Source organism: Macrobrachium rosenbergii, chromosome 10 (genome assembly GCF_040412425.1).
Source record: "Macrobrachium rosenbergii isolate ZJJX-2024 chromosome 10, ASM4041242v1, whole genome shotgun sequence".
In the NCBI taxonomy this organism is placed as follows: domain Eukaryota; kingdom Metazoa; phylum Arthropoda; class Malacostraca; order Decapoda; family Palaemonidae; genus Macrobrachium; species Macrobrachium rosenbergii.
In genome coordinates, this window is record NC_089750.1 from 64344707 (window position 1) to 64365505 (window position 20799).

Here is a 20799-nt window from a genome sequence, read left to right on the forward strand (position 1 = left end):
CAGCCCTTACAAGCGAATATTTTTACCCATCTGCTCCCTTCAGTTCTAAGATCCGCTTGAAAATGTTTGTGTTTTTCCATCATAGTTTTGGCTTATCAATTTTTTTTTTCTTTTTTAGAAATTAGGGAAAATTCTGGTATAATGGCTACTCCCAAAAGTGATAATAAAAATAAACACCGGATATTCAAGTCAAAACCTAAACATACACTTCCATGACTCACAACAAGCAGTGCTATACAAAACTGAACTAAAATCCTTCAGTATATTGAAATATCTAGCGAAAAGAAACAACGCAAACAAACAAAAACATGATACTTCTCAAAGCACAACCTCCTACAAAATTCATTGGCGACGGTGGAAAAAAACAACAACAAACAAATGCACAACAAAAAAACCTTGGTGACAACACGAGTGAAGCTAAACAAACGAAGCGTTTGAAGATCCTATTAAGATATGTTGTCACTAAGACCAATTACCCCCTTCTGTTTACAGGGCTTCTTCTCTCTGCCCTTTTTTCTTCTTATGCACACAAAAAATTAAAGGATGTCAAATCGATTAGAACGTCGTCGTGTTATCTCCGTTCTTAACTGCATATTAACAGTACAAATAAGCTATATGATGAGATTTTATTTTTAATATATTTTCGTGTCAATTGTGATCTACTTATACTTAACAAAAGAGATGGATCACTTTCCTTACATAGTAAACCAGTAAAAAATGCGCCGAAATTTCTTCGGCGCAATCGAGTTTTCTGTACATCGTACAATCAAGGCCACCGAAAATAGATCTATCTTTCGGTGGACTCAGTATAATGCTGTATGAGCCGCGGTCCATGAAACTTTAACCACGGGTTGGTGGTGGCCTATCCTATATCGTTGCCAGAAGCACGATTATGGTTAAATTTAACCTTAAATGAAGTAACAACTACTGAGGCTAGAGGGCTGCAATTTGGTGTTTGATGACTGGAGGGTGGATGATCAACATACCAATTTACAGCTCTCTAGACTCTGTGGTTCTTGAGATCTGAGGGCGGACAAAAAAAATTACAGTCTGACAGACAAAGCCGGCACAATAGTTTTCATTTCAGAAAACTAAAAATTAAGTTATTTAAAACTTATCGAACAATGGCAGCTGATGCGTCATTTATCGCATTATTTTTTCAGTTGACAGATTTCAGAACCAAATCCTTCCAAATACGAATTACATTTTTTAAAAATTCCCGTACAAAAATGCTGCATTTATTGCAATTGCTTCAATGACATGGGGTGGTTTAGATTCCAGATTCTTTAATTTACAAAGTACAATTTACTAAGTGCTAGCTGATGAAGAGACTTTATGTCTTCGAAAGCTAGTACTTGATAAACTGTAACTTTGTAAATTAAAGAATCTGCAAACTAAACCATCCTTTCTCACTGATATATATATATATATATATATATATATATATATATATATATATATATATATATATATATATATATATATATATCACCTATTCTCAGATGCTACTGACTATCGTGAAAGCCAAACCATTCGCACCCTAAGAAGTCCATGTGGGGTCGTACGTACCAATCAATTCTTGTCTTAACTTTATCAGGTTTTCTCGTTAACTTTTTTTTTTTTTCAGTAGCCAAGTGACGTCAAGATTCTATCGTCTTCATTCGTCTTTAGGTGGACTGGCTTACGACCTACAGATATGTTTACATTCTCTCTCTCTCTCTCTCTCTCTCTCTCTCTCTCTCTCTCTCTCTCTCTCTCTCTCTCTCACCCCGAAGAAAGCACATTACTCATCTCTCGAGTCCGGAACAAGAAAAGTCCTCTTTGCAGGTACAAGGCTAATTCACATAACTCCTTCTTGAGGCAACAAACATTTCTGAAGAAGCGGCTAGATGCTGGAGAGAGAGAGAGAGAGAGAGAGAGAGAGAGAGAGAGAGAGAGAGAGAGAGAGAGAGAGAGAGAGTTTAGCGTAAAAATAAACAACTACTGATTTAGCCTCCCACTAGTCCTTTCCAGTGTACAATATGGTTTTGCCTAATATCCATTTAAAAGGGAAAAATGACTGCTATTTCCATACAATTGTGTTAAGTATTAACTAGAGTACCCTTGGATGTTTTTTTCTAAAATGTGTTCAACCGCTTCTTAATCTTTAGATATTAATGATAAAGTGTGTGTGTGTATGTATATGTATGTACGATATGTATGTATGTATGTATGTATGTATATATATATATATATATATATATATATATATATATATATATATATATATATATATATATATATATATATATATATTCATATTCGCTTCCTTGCAAAAAAAAAAAAAAACTATCTTTATAAACGCGGTAAGATGCAATGTCTTTACTCCAAACGAAAAGTAACTTACCTAACAGTGAAAGATTCCACAACAAAAAAGACCTACAAAATAAAAAAAATAAGTCAATTCATAGGAAGAACATACTTTTCGCCAAACACGAACAAAAAACAAACAAACAATCAAATCATATCAATGACGCGGAACAAATCTGTCATTGGTATTAAGCCTGCGATTTAAAAACCGTTCTTGTTCTCAAGTCACCGCTTTGATCTGTGTACCAGCAACTGCACTGAAGTCTCTCACTGCTATCACTTTTTGCCTCAGCCAGCAGTCGGAGGGAGGTTGTTTATTAACCCGTAAATGTCGGTCCATAAGGACTTAGAAAGCTACGGATAGCTTGAGATGAAAATTTGTAAATGTACAAAGCTCTTCAAATTTTGAGATGAACTCGGATCAGGATACGGATCAAGAAGTATTTATGACTTTCGTGGACACTGCACGCTGGAGCTGCTTTTCGGATCTTGTGAAAGTTCTCACAAAACTGGTGTTCAGATCCAATGACAAAAAACCTGAACACCTTTAGATATTATGGGATTCCGTCCAAATAACAAGATCTGGAGAATAAAAACGTTTTAGAATGGTTTGGTAGGTGTATGCACTGCAAGAGTTTCCACTATTTTTGTTATTTGTTTGGCAAGTGACGTCACAGCTCTGAGGCGATTTCGCGGTGGGATCCTCATATTGTAACTTGGGCCGCAATTAAAAACCCAAATCGACTCTTATCATAGTTTTACAGCAGACTGAGAAGCTATAAAGCAAAGTGCAAGAAGAAACCGACAGCTAGCAAACTGCAAACAAACAACACGTTCATACGAAATGTATATATATATATATATATATATATATATATATATATATATATATATATATACACACACACATATATATATATGTATACACACAATACACACATTTTATATATATATATATATATATATATATATATATATATATATATATATATATATATATAATCTATACACATACATACATACATACACAAGACTTCACTCCCAATCATGTACACTAGGTACCGGTATCATAATGTGTTAAACGAGTGATTTAAAACCAGAACCGGTGTCACTTTGAGTGTGTGTGTGTGTGTGCGCACGCGCGCGAGCGCCGCTTCAAAATGTGTGTCAAGCGTTGAGGCAGAAAAGAGAGAGAGAGAGAGAGAGAGAGAGAGAGAGAGAGAGAGAGAGAGAGAGAGAGAGAGAGAGAGAGAAGGATCCGATCTGCAAAGAGTGTCCTTTCGTGTACAGGCCACTGGACAAGCTTGTTTATGTATCTGGCAGAGCATGTCACTAGAGGAAGCCAACCAAATTCGGAAGACGGCTCAACAGAGAGGGGGGAAAGAAAAGGAGGTAACAGAAAGAAAGAAAGAAACAGACGTACCCAAGCACCCGAGTGTTGCGAATAAACAACAAAACCCACAAACAACAACAATGACAAGGACATCAAATAGATAGCATACCCGTCCCAAGGTCAATCTGTATGTGAGAGAGAGAGAGAGAGAGAGAGAGAGAGAGAGAGAGAGAGAGAGAGAGAGAGAGAGAGAGAGAGAAATGGCAGGATAAGGCAAGACTCAGTCAACAGAATTTTAATTAAAAAAAATTCATTTGAATACACTAGAAACATCTGCTTAGAAGTGATTCTAAATTAAATATTACAAGGTCATTTATGAATTCATCTGACATGTATCATTTCAGTCATGTCTGAGCGTTACTGGATGTATGTTATAACCAAAGGATATAACCTCTCACTAACTTCGATGGCAGCAACAAAACTGTGAAACAAAAGGCACTAAGAGAGCGCATACCTCCGCCCACCAGAAATCTCATCAAGGATCCACATCCTATTTTATATTCGAATAAATTATTTCAGGAAACAAAGCTTTCTACAACTCACCCTCCCCCCACCACCCAGGGCCGGACACACACCCCTTCGCAAACTATCACTGAACCACATCGGTAACTTTTGGGAGATCTTGTGGTCAGAGAGACAGGTGTAGGGGACAGGTGTAAGAGACAGGTGTAATTGACAGGTGTATTGCATCCTTAAGTTTGAAATTTTTTTTTATTTTTTTATGTCTGGGCTAGATAACAGCATTGGACTGCTAGTGCCATCAGCCTTAACATAAACAAGTAAAAAACGCGCCGAAGTTTCTTCGGCCCAATCGAGTTTTCTGTACAGCCGCTACAGCGTATAATCAAGGCCACCGAAAATAGATCTATCTTTCGGTGGTCTCGGTATAATGCCTTATGAGCCGCGGTCCTTGAAACTTTAACCACGGCCCGATGGTGACCTAGGGGTGCAATTTGGTATGTTTGGTGATTGGAGGGTGGATGATCAACATACCAATTTGCAGCCTGCGAGCCTCATTAGTTGTTAAGATCTGAGGGCAGACAGAAAAAGTGCGGACAGAACAAAGTGCGGACGGACAGACAAAGCCGGCGCAATAGTTTCTTTTACAGAAAGCTAAAAAGGAAAAGAATTCAAATAGAAGAAAAAATTAAAAAATAAAATAAGAGATCACCAATAACGCGGCTAAGGTACAACCACAACAACAAAAACAAGGGGAAGCAACAGCCACATCAACAAAAACAAAGGACCACCAGGCCACATTGACCTTTTCCACGGAGAAAATTAATGGCGAATTATGCTAATCAGGGACACATTTTGACAGAACGAAATTTCAGCCGAATTGTCCCAAAACAAGGATGTTATTAAGGTTCGTTTAAACTAACGGGAATGGCCATTTGGTCACATAAAGAGAGAGAAAAAATTCTGGAACAAAAAATAAGGGTGGCATTTAAGCAAGTTATGTTAGCGACGGGGCGCGGCAGACATGACCTCATTATGCTGTTTACTGGTTCTATTCACGAAAACTCTCTCTCTCTCTCTCTCTCTCTCTCTCTCTCTCTCTCTCTCTCTCTCTCTCTGTGTGTGTGTGTGTGTGTGTGTGTGTGTGTGTGTGTGTGTGTGTGTGTGTGTGTGTGTTTGCGCAACATTCAATGATAGAAATGCCACCCAGAATGTCAGTGTAATTCCCTCTTTCAGCACCTCTCTCTCTCTCTCTCTCTCTCTCTCTCTCTCTCTCTCTCTCTCTCTCATTTCCACATTCTTCAATGATAAAATATGCAACCGAGAGTGTCAGAGTAACTCCTCTTCTTTCTCTCTCTCTCTCTCTCATTTCCGCATTCTTCCAAGATAGAATATGAACCCAGAATGCCAGTTTATCTTCCCCCCCACTTTCTCTCTCTCTCTCTCTCTCTCTCTCTCTCTCTCTCTCTCTCTCTCTCTCTCTCTCTCTCTCTCTCTCTCTCTCTCTCTGTGTGTGTGTGTGTGTGTGTGTCTCTCTCTCTCTCTCTCTCTCTGTTTCCGCGTCCATCTATGATAGAAAATGCCCCAGAGTGTCAGTGTGATTCTCTCTCTCTCTCTCTCTCTCTCTCTCTCTCTCTCTCTCTCTCTCTCTCTCTCTCTCTCTCTCTCACGCTCATGAGAACTAAATGACCCCGCTAACGATCCATTAGACTTGATAAAAGAAACCGTGAAATTAGATTTTCAAGTAAATTTACAATTTCCTTAACGACGACATTTTTCTTCAAAATTTTTTACTCTGAAGTTTCCTGAAAAAAAAAAAAAAAGATGAAAGGTATCTGGAAACTTTATCTTCTAATTTACGTAGAGTTCTGTAATATATATATATATATATATATATATATATATATATATATATATATATACATATTAATGCATATATACATATATGTACATATATATATAATTATGTATGTATATGTATATGTATATATATATATATATATATATATATATATATATATATATATATATATATATATATATGTACAACAAAGTGGATGCACTTCGAAAATCATACCATCACGTTTATAACCACTAATTAATAACCGCTGAGTTCAAGCCTATTAATAACCACTTAGACCCTCACTTGAAGCCTCGCATTAATAAATACATTAACTTGTAAAATTCTAATTATTCATCTAAAACCTACTTATATCCTCTTACGTATTACTAAGCATTTACTTCTAATTACTTACAGCATCGCACTTACAACTGAAGTTATGCTCTCAAGGAAACAAGGCACACTGCGGAATTAGAAAAAAATTCAGAACTTCACAGTTTTGTATTTTTACCCGAGATATTATTTCTCTCTCTCTCTCTCTCTCCTCTCTCTCTCTCTCTCTCTCTCTCTCTCTCTCTCTCTCTCTCTCTCTCTCTCTCTCTGTGTAAAGGTGCAGGGTGACAATTATGTACGAATACATATGTAAATTTATTCACATTCAAGATGCACATCTACAGTATATTCATGTACTGCACAATATACATATAAACGATTCGATATATACCCACACAAACACAGGTACATATATCCATATACTGTATATATATATATATATATATATATATATATATATATATATATATATATATATATATATTATATATATATATATATATATATATATATATATATATATATATATATATATATATATATATATATATATATATATATATATATATATATTTAGCATGAGCACCAATTACGAAGGAAAGGGTAACAGATTCGCATGAAAATCCCCCGACTGGAGAATTGCATTACGGTATTGAAATGTGTATATATATGCATACACATGTATATTTATACAATATATATATATATAAATATATATATATACTCTATAAATAGAGAGAGAGAGAGAGAGAGAGAGAGAGAGAGAGAGAGAGAGAGAGAGAGAGAGAGAGAGAGGGGGGTCATAATTAAATGCGTGGCTGGGGAGAATAAGAGGCGGCTCGTACTAATGATAGCGTAAAACGATCTATTATTAATCAGCTTTTAATTAGGTGACGCAAAAAATCACTTATTTAGGAGAGGTCACGCGTGATGATACGGCCTAAGACTGCGGGAAATCTAGGCCTATCTGAATTTCTCTTAATGCAAAGATCTAGGGGAGTGAAATTCAGTGTCTTTACCTAGCTCAGGCTTCATGGGAATACGAGAAAAGAAAAATGGAAAACTAGGTTCTATTTAGATGAAGATTCAAGCATGTTTCTTTTTCAGTAAATCTCATTATTCACAAAAAATTTAATTTACTTTAAATATGTCAAACAATCGTATTTACGTAATTTACATTACCGTGTTTCCTTTAATGAAATCTTACGTTGGCGTAAAAAAAATTGCCTCTTTGGCGTAAAAAGTTCTCATAAGACATATCCGTTTGGAAGAGTGCTACAGAGAAAGAGAGGGAGAGGGTGTTTAAATGCTCTTCATCATCCGTCGCAGTGACGAAAGTCCATTTCCTGAGCGGACTGATATAAAAGTCGTCTGTAGATAACAGCCAGTAACTCACCTGCCCTAGGAGAGCTGTTAATCAGCTCAGTGGTCTGGTTAAACTAAGATTGCTTAACTTTCACCTGTTTGCACATATAGGCCTAGGCATCGATTGTAGGTCTACACATATAGGCCTATGCATCGGGTATAGGTCTATACATAAAGGCCTATGCTCCGGGTGTAGGTCTGAGCAAACTGGCCTATGCATCGGGTGTAGGTCTATACATATAGGCCTATGCATCGGGTGTAGGTATACACATAAGGCCTATGCAACGCGTGTAGGTCTATACATAAAGGCCTATGCATCGGGTTTAGGTCTACGCATATAGGCCTATGCATCAGGTGTAGGTAGACACACATAAGCCGAAGCATCGGGTGTAGGTCTACACATACTGGCCTATGCATCGGGTGTAGGTCTAAACATACAGGTCCATGCATCGGGTGTAGGTCTACGCATATAGGCCTATGCATCGGGTGTAGGTAGACACACACAAGCCGAAGCATCGGGTGTAGGTCTACGCATGCTGGCCTATGCATCGGGTGTAGGTATAAACATATAGGCCTATGCATCGGGTGTAGGTCTACACATACAGGCCTGTGCATCGGGTGTAGGTCTACACATATAGGCATATGCAGCAGGTGTAGGTCAATACAACAGTAAAACATTAATCTGAAGTTCAAACTAATCTCCTATTAAGCAAACACCGATACGAAAGAGAGAGAGAGGTTGCAATCATTTCCCCTCTGCATCGTGGCCCCTTTATTGACATAACGTTCCCAACGAAACAGAAAGAATGATGAGGGAGTTAACAGAGCTAATAAAACACACTGCGGAGCGTAAAACGAAAGAGGAGGGTAATGATTGCTTTTCTTTTCTTTAAATGAAAGGACAATGGAAAGGGCAACCAAATACAAGCCCTAAACTAGCCTTCCCCCCCCCCTCCCCCGACAACCCAACCAATCAAAAATAAAAAGCTTAAAACGGTAAAAATGATAACCCGAATTGGTATTAAAGTAATAGTGGTCATCGACCCGAAGAAAACCACAAGCTGCAAAAAGTGAATATACTCGAACTCAAAAGTTAATTTTGGGTGGAAAAGCCCTCATATAAAGTTCATACAGACCACAAAACCGTAAAATGTGGCCACCAGTATTATTTAAGACACGCAAGGTTCGTTTTGCTTGTAAAGGGCGATTTATAACTAAGCCTGATGGTTACCAGCATCTAAAATTAACGCTGCCTCTAAAATCTGTTACAAGTAACAACGGCCTATGTCAGGGCTTCTAAACCTAAGGTTCACGATTAGGCTAACTGCAATTTATTACAACTGAATAAAAATTAAGCTCGCCATTTATTACCCAGTAATTTAAATCCTTTTTATAACCATTCTTATTCAGTGCCCAGTTAACGAGGTCATTATAATATACCTTCATTATGGCGCTAATGATTCATTATAATTACAATTTCCACCCCAGGATTAAAAGTGGGGGTACGGTTCAATGATCTGATAATTCACTGTGTAATAGGCATACGTGGGTAAGTAGAATGGAATGAAATGGAATGGAATGGAATATAGAGTTCAGGCCAAAGGCCAAGCGTTGGGACCTACGAGGTCATTCAGGCCTAGAAGGGAAAACTGAGGTTTAAAGGTTACAAAGATGTAACAGGAGGAAAACCTCGCAGATGCACTACCAAGTAATTGTTAGAAGGTGGATAGCAAGAAGTAAGCGCACTGATGGCACTATCCCCCCCCCCCGGGGAGTAAGTAGAGATACAAAAATCAAGATCAAGGGACTTTAATTGCTTATTATTGACTTCACTTTCCGAGTAACGGTCAAAGATAACTTTGTACAGGATAATCTATAAACAAATGTCATACCTCCTCAGACGGACTTTACAGAAAATAAACTCAACTTCTTAATCTGTTCGACGAAGCTAAAGTCTGTGGACTTCGCATTTAAGCTGTTGCAATACCTTATTCTTGGAACACACGAAACGAAGCTTGTCAGACTTTTTAAGCAAAAAGTCGACAGAGATGTTACGTAATGATTCTTACTTGAGTTTGCAAACTCAGTAGGTTTGGTTTGCAAAGTCTGCATCACTTGAATTTTCATCTCAATTCAACTTTCTTTTAGTTTAGATCTCTTCTATTTAATTAAAATTTGTGTACTCGCCTCGGCCGAAGATTGCTGATTCAGCAAAGAAAACATGAAAATTCTGTTAACTGTCCCTTCAGTTCAACACTACTGAAAACATGACACAAGTGTAACAGGTTTCAAAACTTACTGAGTAGACGATTGACAGAGCGGCTAAAAAGCAAAACTTGAGGTCAGTTAGAATAAGATTGCTCTCTCTATATTCATGAAGTACTAGAAAGATTCATATGAACAGGTAAATGGAGGAAGTTGACGATCTAAACCTATCATAGAATAAAGGGGTTTCGATACTGATATACATAGTTATGGAACGCAATAAAAAGACATGCCTATACAAACATTAATTAATGGGGGATATCTAAATAATGCAAACCATAATAACATGGTTTGCATGTTTATGACTAACAGAGAGAGTAATGAAAAATGTTTTATGGTATTTTCTCTCTTCGTGTACGAACCTTGCACTAAGCAGCCCATATTTTTCAACACTGTTTAGAAGTCGCACGAGTTCGTCAGAGACTTCAATTCTGTCACAGCAATAAAAATATGTACATTACGGGCGGGGGAGTTTGGCAGCAGGTAGCTAGAGTCGAAAGTAAATATGGTCGTGTGGCACCGCCAGAGGCAAACGGCATTTCCGACATTTTATCAAGCAAGTTTACAACCAGTCCTCAAGCTTTTTGACTGCCACTGTCCAATGTCTTGCAACCGTCACAAGACACTAAACAAAAGATGCTGTGGAATGTTTGCGGGAACTCGGTACAATAAACACTGGACGAAATAATGACCACACTGCTAAAACTAGATAGAACTTAATACAATCATAGAAATATCGTTATCAAAATATAGACATGAACAAATATGACAATTACAGGTAGTCAGACCTAAAAATAAAATCATTCAAAGGAGCTAGCGCTAATACAAAAAGAAGCACAGAATACATGGGGTTAAATTAATTGATTCTCATCTACGAGTTTATCTGAATGTATTTAGATGGCTGACGAAAAGTTATTCATGTTTGCTGTGTTTCCTGAGAGAAAGAGAATTGAATTGAATGAATATAGAATTTAAGCCAAAGGCCAAGCACTGGGACCTATGAGGTCATTCAGCGCTGAAACGGAAACTTGACAGTAAAAGGTTTGAAAGATGTAACGGGAGGAAAACCTCGCAGTTGCACTATGAATCAATTGTAAGGAGAGAGTGGAAAGTAAGGTGGAAGAAAGAGAATATGAACGGAGGTACAGTAAAGGGAACGAAAGGGGCTGCAGCTAGGGGCCGAAAACACGCTGCAAAGAACCTTAAGTAATCCCTACAGTGCACCACATGAAAGAGAGAAAGAGAGTTATGATATTGCTGAATTTGATGATTATCAGCAAAAAGTCGTTACGTTTTAAACCTACTAGTTTCACTCATTGCAGCGCCCTGTTATCTCGTATTAAGTCTTCATTTATGACCAATATATGTTTTGGTGACAGATGAATGAGCACCGATTGAGCATCTGATTACTCAGGAGACCATTTATAACAAAAAAAAAAAAAAAAAAAAAAAAAAAAAATGGAGGCTGGGAACCCCTCAGTGTGTTTAAACACCGCTTGAAGAGGAAATTCTGCAATCGCCACTCTCGCGTGAACACAGTAAATATATATATATATATATATATATATATATATATATATATATATATATATATATATATATATATATATATATATATATATATATGTGTGTGTGTGTGTGTGTGTGTGTGTGTGTGTGTGTGTGTTTTATGGTTACCATCATCCTGCTAACGAAATTGAATGTAGTGCAAGGAATCATCAGTTATCTTTCTCTGGGCAAAATATCCCTACAAGTTAGTGATGGATATAAAAGAAATTCTGTGAGGAAGGTTGGAAGCTGCAAACCAAGCAAAAGTTGATTAGATTTTGGAGCGGATATGGATTCGGATGTGAAGCTATGATTTTTTTTTTATTTCTACGTGGTGTTGGCGGAGGTTTGGGGTCTCTGTCGGCTTCTTCGTTGTAATAAGCAGTTATAAAAAAAAACACTCACACACACAAACACATATAAAGTCCCTAGACTTACATTAGACTTGCCCGCTCGATTCGCTATTAAAATCTAGACCGATATTTGGGCAGGAAAAGGGGTGAAAAATCTGCGCAGTAAAGAGGAATAACAGCTAAGGGAGTGAACTGGGAAAATGTAGATTAAACGACGGAAAATCTTAATCGAAATGAGGGAACAAGCTGATAAGCAAATATATTAGACGCAGGGAGAGATGTCACTGATTCGCGACACTTGGTTCATCTTCCCGCCTTTTTTAAAGTGAGGTGTTTGCAATTGCAAAATCCAATTTTGTTCCTTCGAATTTCATGAGCTCGAGATGGATTAAGCCTTTTTTTATTTTAACAGCAAATCATTAATATCTTTGCTCTTAAAATTTTCTTTCCCTTTATTGTACTGATCTATTTACAGGTACCTCATTCCTCTGCTGTTCCCTCTTTGGAAATATCTTCCCTCAATTTCCTATTCTCTTCCCTGTTTTCCGTAACTAATATTCCATCCCTCCTTACTTTCCTGGGGGCCTGGGCTAGATAAGGCTATTGGGTTCCTGTCTCATTGGATTTCGCAATAAAGATAGAACATCGGTAGAATGACCAAGCTTTGCATTGTAACCGCTCTGGTTTCCAGTTATCGATTAATGTCACTTACCTTTATCATGACATTTTTTTTGTAATACTTTTATAAATTTTAGTATAAAATACGAGTACACTGAAGGAAAATCAACACAAAGATACTGCGAAATTTGTAACGTACTCTACAAATATAAAAACAAATAAATGAATGGATGAATAAATATATAAATAAACAGAAGTACATCATTTGTCACCCTCTTCAATCGCAGTTACCCAACACTGAATGCATCACAACCCCTGTCTCTACCTCCTTACCACTACCTTCCAATCTCACCCCAATTCCCTGTCATTTCTTAGCACATTTTCCCCATAAAATCCCGCAGACAAAGTGGGGAAAAAAAATAAATCACATTGGTCAAATCACGGTCACATCTAATCCCGCTTATAACGACATATGAAGGTGAGCTGTCATCTTTCATTTTTTGTCACGTTGGCTGCTCCAGGTATAAGGTGGATCTTGATTAAGTCACGGAGACAAAGTAATACTCTAAGAATTCTTTCTGCCCAGCTCTATTCTTCATGATTTATGTGGGGAGAAGGCGGTGCGTGCAAATGAAGATGTCACACACCAATGTTACCTGACTTTTTTTTTTTTTTAGCATCTTGCAACCGAACTTCGTACTGTGTGACCAGTATATTTTACTCCTTTTAAAACTTCAGTTAAAGCATCATCTTTAATGTGGTGTAATATAAGCACGAACATGAGATACTTCAATGTAACATTCTCGACTATTTCACGTTCACAGTATCTTAGGAGCAACTTCAATCGTACCATAAATATATGGGAATTAGTACAAAAAGAAGAAAGTTGATCTCGTGTGATAAAACCCAGAGATGCTAAGTATGCGAGAAAACGGTCTCCCGTGATTCCGGCTTTAACATGCATGAGTACACAGGTCTACCGATTATCTGGTGATGGGGGTGGGGTGGGGTGGGGAAGGGATGTTTAACTCCCTGTCCTCCCCCCCACCATCTTCTTCAGGCCTGGGTTAACAGCAAGGAGGTTGCCAAGCAAAGTACACAATATATAAAAAAGTAAAAGAAAGATTAAGTGGATTAGAAGGTTAGAATCACATGATAACATCTGAGAGAGACAGCCTGCAAGGCTCGTGAAAGCATATGACAGATATTTCATAGGTAAGACTAGCAGGAATTCTTAAGCATGAATGGTATGAGGAGGAATGCGCTGTGAGAGAGAGAGAGAGAGAGAGAGAGAGAGAGAGAGAGAGAGAGAGAGAGAGAGAGAGAGAGAGATATTCGCTAATGTATCCGTTGCGCATAAATTCCTTTGTAGTTCGCATTCCTCCACGATACTCATGGTATCGTCCCTTGCATTGTGTTTCGCATGCTGCGGATGCCTCCAGTTTATATTTGTAAAAGGTATATACGCTCATGAATGCTACAATGTGCATTATATATATATATATATATATATATATATATATACATGTAATATGTATATATTATATATATATAGATTTATATATATGTATATATGTATTCATATGGTGGGCGCGTGCGCCAGAGCACATGCATAAAAATTTTGTTCTCGAGTATAAACATCAATTGCATTCCCGAATTAGCTCTCAAATGTAAACATTTGGATTGCACTGACTGGAACCAAGATAATTCTTATTACTACCGAAGATATTTTCAGGTTTAAGCAGAAAGAGAGGTTTCCAATCAGCTGTAGATCAGTAGCTCTCAACCTAGGGGGCGCCAACCCACAGGGGTTAACAAATGCGTTCCCAAATGGTACGTTAAGGGCTGACGAAAATGTAATTAAGGGAAAAATTCGGGTGACATTGTCAACGGCTAAATAAACTCATTACAACTTGAAAACCACTTACTAATATCCTTTTTAGTGCCGATTCATAATCCATAGCCATAGAATAGAATATAGAATTTAAGCTAAAGGCCAAGCACTGGGACGCATAAGGTCATTCAGCATCTGACACTGAAACTGACAGTAAAAAGGCTTGAAAAGTTTAACAGGAGGAAAACCTCGCAGTTGCACTATAATTCAATTAGGAGAGGATGGAAAGTAAGACGGAAGAAAGAGAATATGAACGGAGGTAGAGTAAAAAGAATGAAAGGGGTTGCAGCTATGGGCCGAAGGGACGCTGCAAAGAACCTCAAGTAATGCCTCAGTGCACCGCATGAGTTGCACTGACGGCACTGCCCCCCTACGGACTAATCCATAGTCATGATTTATAACCGTTCTGTATTTTGAATAAAACGTTACGGGTGGCAGATCGGTTAACCAGGGAGGGGAAAAAAAAGAGGAGAGGAAAAGGGGGGGGGGGAGGGAGATGCCGTGACCCCCTACTTTACCCTACATGACCAAAGTCGCTCGTAATGCCACCTTTCCCCTCTCAAATCAATCGATGAACTGTAGGTTAAGTAAACTCCCCAAGCCCAAGGAGACAGCTTCCCCAATCCATGGAAAGGCTACGCTTATGATTGCGATACAACAGTGCGCCTTTAAAATGATTTCAACGTGCATGCTGTGCTTGCATGTATGGATACTAGCAGCAGCAGCAGCAGCAGCAGCAGCAGCAGCTTCATGCACACAGGTAGATTTTGGAGTGTACTTAAATGGCTGCGTGTGTACATGGGTGCAGATATTTTAATTATATATATATATATATATATATATATATATATATATATATATATATATAATATAAAATTTATATATGTATATATATATAATTATAATATATATACATATAATTTACCTACATATGCATACATATACAGTATAAAGTTATATATATTATATTATATATATATATATATATATATATATATATATATATATATATATATATATATATATATATATATATATATATATATATAATCATCTCCCCTGATATGGGGGTGGCTTCACTGGAAAAAAGACAGTGACAAAACCACACTTATACTTCGGCAGTTAAATCTTGGGTGAATTCCTTAAGCTAACCAAAATTCCGCAACATTCGCCACAACACACAGATTGTGCCATTCACCGCCGCCTTCCATGCACACTCATGCTTCCGGAATATCAAAGTCTTTCCTTTTTATCAAGGAATCTCAAGATCTTCAGCTTCCTCCCACCTAGCGCTTCCGAATCAAGCACTTCTTTACTAAAATATATAGTCATTTACTCCTTTTCCACACGAGCATACCATCTCACGGCACTCGCATCCCTATTTTCACCTATTTTAACTTTCACCTATTTTAACTTTTTGTTAAGCGTATGTCCTCATTTCTCATATTATCAGTAGTTCATACGCCACGTATATTACGCAAAAAATTCGTCTCAACAGCTCCGAACTTCCATTGCTATTCAGCAGCCTCACTTCACTGCCGTAAAGGAGAGTTGGGTCAACAATCACTAAAAATTCCCAATTTGGCTACTGTGGAAACACAAAGGTTGTTCCCAATCTCTTGCACACACCCTCACTTGCTTTACCTACACTAAGATACATACTAACAAACAAAAGCCTCCTGGCGCATCCAACCGTGCATAAGAAAGAAAAAAGAAACCTTTACTTCCCAAAGAGAGAACTAAAGGTTGAATGCCCCGTTAGGTTAGTGGGTCTGATTCTAGGTAGAACGCTTTCCTCGTAAACGATCGTAAAATTGAATGTTACTGTTGTGTATGTAACTCTCTGGTAATAATAGTCTCTCTCTCTCTCTCTCTCTCTCTCTCTCTCTCTCTCTCTCTCTCTCTCTCTCTCTCTCTCAACAATGTTTATGATAAAATTTATGGCAGTCACTGCGCTTAGCCTACCAAGCCAAGTGTGGCGCGCGTGTAGGCTATGTGGAAACAATGTTGCAATGATAAATGTGAGCATAACCGGTGTAAATAAATCATTTATATGTGATTCACACAGCCATCTGGAGAATGTGACCCGTAGAATCTATATACCAACACCGTTTGCAATGCTATGTCTGTCTGTTAGAATAAAATTCATTAACGATACAATGAGTTTAAAATACAGCGGTGGTAGATGGGGCTAATCAGACCATCCTTATGCCAGCCCGGGCTCTTGCTCAAAGGCGGCAAATAGTGTTGGCTGAACAATTTTAAAAAATTATATACCTAATTCAAAATTCACGCTGGCCAACACTAACTTACTGACACAGACCATTAGTGTTGGCAGAACAATTGACAAGAAAAAAAAATTATATATATAAAAATTCAAAATTCACGCTGACCAACGCTAACTTACTGAGAGAGAGAGAGAGAGAGAGAGAGAGAGAGAGAGAGAGAGAGAGAGAGAGAGAGAGAGAGAGAGGCAAACTTTGGCAGCGAGCATTCAGAGCAATCAGACTTGCCCTTAGCTGATTCATCCTCCAACATTTATCTTGCACGGCCTGGAGGCAGCATGAATCAGACATACGATATTACTCAACACCCAAAGGGGTCCACAGGCAAATCTGAAACGTCATAGACTATAATAAATGTCCAGCTGTTAAAAATAATTACTACTTGATTATAAAAAAGCAGGATGCAATACTTATATTGCTTGATGATTACTGGCGCCGAAAGGAAGACCCTATTATAATTTAAACTTTTCCTTCTATTGTTATCTTACAAGTTAGTAAGACTGTGGACTGTTCATAAAGGAAATGCCGTTTTAGAGACACCGACTCCACAAGATATCAACAGCCTTGAGCTTGTTAAGTTAGCAAAACACGTGCACGTGGCTTCGATGACAACAACTCGACAGTAACTGCATCCCGTGACGTCACAAGCAACGCTCATAACACAGGATGCAATTCCCTATTGCTACAAGAAAAAGTGCTACTACATGGGTGTGGCTAGCATCGAAGTGTCTGGGAGCGTTTGGCATCTCCATTTAAAAGAACCAACCGACTTAAACCTCAGGAAATTAAATGCAGAAATGTTCCTTCTTCGAGAGCGTCATTAAGTATAAGCAGAATGAGTCAGGGTGACATGCTACGGTATGTAGAAAGTTAGGGCGGATATAAATAAAATATCTTACATTTCCGGATTTGATATTCTCGTTACTGCTGCTCCACTACTTTCAACTGAACATGTTTTGAAATAAGGATGTTTAAAACAAAACCCAAACCTGAATCTTTACCACATAACAAGCATTAATACATTATAATCGAAAAAGCAACTTGGGGATGTGGAAACTTAATTAACAAATTGGCCTACTTCTTGGGACGAAAAACGCATTTGATAAGAAAATAACCATACACTGACTACATCAGGTCACGGCTCCTAGGATTCTGTTAGACTTGTGTCTTAAATAAGCAGGTCTGCATAATTCTTTCTTAAAACTGAAGAATGGGGATTTAAAACTACCAAGAGTAGGCCTAACATAACAGGCTAACGGCAAGACTCGTTCTTCCCTCTTTTAGTTCGACTTGAATTACATTATGGTTAGCTTGATTTAAAATATAACAAAAGTCGTCCTATTCTTGAATGTTCATTACATTTACAATGTCGTTGTTAATATACAGATCCCTGTGTGTCAACCGATAATAATACACTTCTTATACATTCAATAGCTTAAAAACTAAAATTTATTGGCCTCTTTCTTCGGTTAGCAACTAGTAAAAGGAACAAGCTAGATACCTACTTATGTGTTTACACAATATTCGCATATTTCAGTGGATTAATCACATAATGATACGGAACCTCGAATAAAGAACAATGGTCAATCTGGTAACATGTGTGGTTATGTGGTTACAAGGGTTTTTGGGGTATTTACTCAGTTAAAAACAATGGAAGTTAATCTAGCAAGATCTTACAAGTTAAGTCTTCTCCCTTCGTACGAAATTGAATGTGTAATGAGCCTAGGCCTAGAGCTATTCAATCTTCTAGCTAAGTTTCCCCGAATGTGCTCTGCTGGAATTGTGTGTTATTAGGAACGTTCCCTCACTGCATTGTTGGGAAGCTGACTTCTTGGTGACAACTGGACGACTGAGATAATTATAACTGCAGACAACAACTTCAGAAGTTGACCCAGTGGCCCGAGAGGTTGCTACGCCCTAACCGTGAGCGGGTGCATATACTCACGGATGTATCGCCCGTGTGTGTGTGTGTGTGTGTGTGTGTGTGTGTGTGTGTGTGTGTGTGTGTGTGTGTGTGTGTGTGTACACATGTTATTATTATATACGCAGCGCAAGTTATGATGATCTAGGCAACACTAGCTAAATGTTTAAATATATTAATACATCGTTTAAAGGACGAGAATATTTCTCACCAACCTTACTTATCACCCTCCTTAACATTCTCTCTCTTTCTCTCTCTCTCTCTCTCATATAAATATATATATATATATATATATATATATATATATATATATATATATATATATATATATATATATATATATATATATATATACATGCTGAGTAAAGTAAACAGACATGTCTCAAGACAAACAAAGCACAGAAACGTCACCAGAATTCTGGCTTCGACCAACGGAAGTATATGTGCACTCACATGATAGGATGAATGCGTGCGCGCAAGAGCCTCCTCGTCGTCAGCTGACAAACAGAACTACGGTGAAATCAGTCCAAAAACATTACACTGCTGTTCGTGGACTTGGATTACCGTCAAATCAGCCTTTTTTTTTCCCTCAGTGAAAAATAATCCTAGTATAAAATCACTTCTTTCCGCAAACTCATTACAACCACATTTTCATATATAAATTTATTTCACAACCTTATGCTTAGAACACCGCCTTCACTTGTTAAATATGCTTTACCTACGACACAACACCACTTTTTTCTTTAAATATAATCTCTTCCCCTAGAAAGAAACAGGTATTGAAACTAGATCTCTGTATACGTCCAACAGGTAGTGTGTATGTGTGTGTGTGAGTATGTGTGTATTCAAGTATCTGTCGTTGGCTGAGCTGTAGAGTCTCTCTCCCCACCAACTACAGTAAGGTCAGGACAACAACTGCTGCTGCTGGCTGGCTGCTTTTCTCTCTTGCTCGTTCGCGAGCCCTCTCACACACACTCTCTCTCTCTCTCTCTTTCTCTCTCGCCCCCTCAGCCTAACGCCTGGGGGAGAGGGGGAGGAGACAACCGAACCCTAGAGTTGCTTCTGCTACTCCGAGGATGCCACATGTCACTTAAATCTTGGATTTCCCGCCGCCGGAAATTATAAGCGATTGATTTTCTTCGCCTGCTTATCGTAAAAAGGGTTTGGCAGGGTCGAAATCAGTAGTGGCTCTTTTTCGTCAGACCCAGCGCGGGAGGGAGGGCGGGAGGGAGCTAGTTTGGCACCAATGTCCGCACGGGTGGAAAACTCCAGTCTCTTTCTCTCCTCCGTTCACTCTCTCTCTGTTTCTCTCTAATTCATTTCAAATGTCGTTGAAGCGAAATTTCCCCTCGAGCCGTTTCCACGTACTTTCAAAAGTAAACGCAGAAGCGGTGGGCCGTTAAACGCAATGAGACGAGTGGTCTAATATATTGGTAAAAATGAAATTATGAAGGCGTAAACGTGCACAACCGAAGCAACAACACAGGCTTTCCTCTCGCTAGGTCTTGAAGTCCGTCGTATTGTTGTTTGTTTAAAGGGATTGGTTGGACGATTGCCTTGCTGTAGTGTTGCTGGGGAACCGCAGCCATGAGCGTTAAATCCACTCGCGCAAAGTTGCCTTGCTTACTACTACCACCATTAGCGTGGTCGTTCTTGCCTCGTCTATTCGCTTGTTGTGTTTGGCATCGTTTTGGGCGCTCGGCTTCATGCCCTGTTGCAAAACAGCATTGCTCGTTGAAAACGTGGATAGCCTGATCTTGCAGTTGGGAGAAATCATGCAAGTACACATGTATACACGTCTTTGCTCTTTTATTATTATTATTATTATTATATATATATATATATATATATATATATATATATATATATATATAATGTGTGTGTGTGGGGAAGTGCATTTATATACATGTATACACGTCTTTGCTCTTTTATTATTATTATATATATATATATATATATATATATATATATATATATATAATGTGTGTGGGGAAGTGCATTTATATACATATATATATATATATATATATATATATATATATATATATATAAATCAAGTATCCCATATAGCCTATATATATATATATATATATATATATATATATATATATATATATATATATATATATATATATGTATATATGAGATGTATGATTTAAATATACGCTATATATAT

At 37.8% G+C, this 20799-nt stretch overlaps 1 protein-coding gene across 4 annotated transcripts in view; it reads right to left on the reverse strand.

Annotated features, from left to right (window-relative positions):
* Positions 1-20799, reverse strand: part of LOC136842716 (uncharacterized) — a 276871-nt gene that overhangs the window by 227590 nt on the left and 28482 nt on the right. The window contains exons 1-2 of one of the 4 annotated variants that reach the window (XM_067110424.1): positions 19513-19774; positions 19077-19385 (exon numbers count right to left, since the gene is read on the reverse strand). The exons of 1 other annotated variant lie outside the window; for it this stretch is intronic. The gene's annotated coding sequence lies outside the window, so the exon portion shown is untranslated. Of the gene's footprint in view, positions 1-19076; positions 19781-20799 lie in introns of those variants that run through there. 2 more of the 4 variants (XM_067110427.1, XM_067110423.1) reach the window with 2 other exon arrangements.